A 2,838-nucleotide genomic window follows, 5' to 3' on the forward strand; every position below is an offset into this window, starting at 1 on the left:
GTGGTAGATGGAACCCCCTCCTACCCATTCAAACTAAGTAGAGGAACAAGGCAGGGCTGCCCCCTCTCACCCTTTTTATTTTTAATTTATATTGAACCCTTAGCGGCTTGGATAAGAGATAATGATGTTTATGAGGGATTTGGAGTAAATGGAGAGAAGAGTAAGATCTTGTTATTTGTAGATGATATCCTCCTTTTTGTAACTAACCCACAAGAAAAAATACATCGTATCATTAAGATGTTCGAGGCATTTGCCCCTCTATCTGGGTTGGACATAAATTGGAGTAAATCTACTATGCTCCCCCTGGATGAAGATATGGGGGAGACGGTGGGAAGACTATCCGTGTTAAAAAAAAATGAATGTCTCCATTATCTGGGAGTAAAAATAGCAGCCACGAATGATAGGTTTGTGATTAACAATATACTGCCCCTTTTGAATAGTTTAGCGAAGAGAGTAGAAGTATGGATTAAAATGCCCTTCTCTATGTCAGAAAGGATGGCGATAATAAAAATGGTGGTCCTCCCACAGATCCTTTTTTTTCTTGCTACCTCGCCAGTGTGGATCGGCAAATGCTGGTTCCGGAAGATAGAAGTGATACTGGGTAGATTGTTATGGGGAAGAAAAAGGGTTCGTCTGAAGTACAGATGTTTTATGGCCCCTGGAGATAGGGGGGGATTGGATATGCCCAATTTCTTTGTTTATTACATGGCCGCGCAGTTGGTACGAATCGTGAATTGGAGAAATTTTAGATATCTGGAGAAGATTGTAGTAGATAAGGAGAAAGTGAACATATATGAGGTGTTGGAATGAGATGATTATGAGGAGAGTGGGTCAAATAACACGATGTTATTGTATAAATATAGGAAAGTATGGGAAAGATTAAAGGGAGAATTACATGTAGGAAATAGTTTTGGGTTCACACCCCTATGGGGTAACAATAAATTTAAAGAATTGGTGAAGTGTGAGTCAACTTTTTGGGATAGTAAGGGTATAAAACGACTGGAACAATTATTTGATAAAGGACAACTCTTTTCATTTGAGCACATAAAAAGGGGGTATGATATTAGTGATAACGATTGGCTGTACTATTGGCAAGTTAGTCATGCAGTCCATAACACGATAGATAAGGAGATATATGTAGCACAGAAACACAATTTCATAGAAGCACTAACTCAAATAGAGCACTTTAAAAAAAAAAAGGAATATCAATTTTGTATAAGAAATTAAATAAGATTATTGGAGTAAGGGGGATCGACAGAATTAAAGACAAATGGTCCGGAATAGTGGGTACTGTGTCTGAGGAAGATTGGGACATTATGGCCCAAAATATAAGCAAGGTTTCTCGTAATATGGAACATAAAATTACACAATTTAAGATATTACACAAGACCCACTATTCCGCGCTTCATTTACATAGGATAGGGGTGAGAATCACTTCACAGTGTGTTAAATGTGGTTTGGAAGAGGCGGACTATTTACATAGTTTTTGGTCGTGTGAGAAGATATCTGTTTTCTGGGAATCTGTAATAAAAGAGGTAGAAAGTAAAATCCCTGTGAAGGTACCTCGTACGATAGAGTTTATACTGCTGGGAGCTATTGGTAAGATGGGCAAAATTGATTAGACATACTCTTGGATGTAAACAAGTATGGATTTGGCTTCTATGGCTTTTGCTTTTCTTCCGATTGGTGATGTTGTTTTATCGGATTTGTACAATGTATTTTTGTAATTGTTTAATATTAAAATAAAAAAAATATAAAAAAAAAGTAATGTAATAGACAGACCCCAATTTTTAATATTCAGGGACTCTATAGTGACAGGGACTGTTCCCCAGGACTGGCGCATGGCAAATGTGGTGCCAATATTTAAGAAGGGGTCAAAAGGTGACCCCGGGAATTATAGACCTGTTAGTTTAACCTCGGTAAATTGTTTGAGGGTTTCCTAAGAGATGCTATTTTGGAATATCTTGATAAAAATAAATGTATGACCCTGTATCAGCATGGATTTATGAGGGATTGATCCTGTCAAACTAACCTGATCAGCTTTTATGAGGAGGTGAGCACAAGACTGGACCAGGGGCAATCGCTGGATGTCGTATATCTGGATTTTTCCAAAGCATTTGATACGGTTCCACATAAAAGGTTGGTGCATAAAATGAGAAGGTTTGGGCTGGGTGAGAATGTGCGCAAGTGGGTAAGTAACTGGCTCAATGATAGGAAACAGAGGGTGTTTATTAATGGTACTTATTCTGATTGGGTGACTGTTACTAGTGGGGTACCACAGGGGTCCGTCTTGGGTCCTGTCCTATTTAATATATTCATGAATGACCTTGCAGAGGGGTTGAATAGTAAAGTAGCAATCTTTGCAGATGACACCAAACTCTGTAAAGTGGTAAACACTATAGAGGACAGTGCACTGTTACAAATGGATCTGGATAGGTTGGAGGTTTGGGCTGGGAAGTGGCAGATGAGGTTCAACACTGATAAATGTAAGGTAATGCAAAAATCCGAGCTGGGATTATGTATTAAATGGAAGAACACTTAGGACGACTGACATGGAAAAGGACTTAGGAGCCTTAGGTAACAGTAAACTTAGCTGTAGTGACCAGTGTCGGGCAGCTGCTGCCAAGGCTAATAAAATCATGGGGTACATCAATAGGGGCATAGATGCCGACGACAAGGAAATAATGCTACCGCTGTACAAATCACTAGTCAGTCCTCACATAGAGTACTGTGTACAGTACTGAGCACCAGTGTACAAGAAAGATATAGTGGAGCTGGAGAGGGTTCAAATCCCACTAAGGACAACAATAAATAAAGACATTATTATTATTATTATTA

Source organism: Hyla sarda (assembly GCF_029499605.1).
Source record: "Hyla sarda isolate aHylSar1 chromosome 2 unlocalized genomic scaffold, aHylSar1.hap1 SUPER_2_unloc_14, whole genome shotgun sequence".
Classification (NCBI taxonomy): Eukaryota; Metazoa; Chordata; class Amphibia; order Anura; family Hylidae; genus Hyla; species Hyla sarda.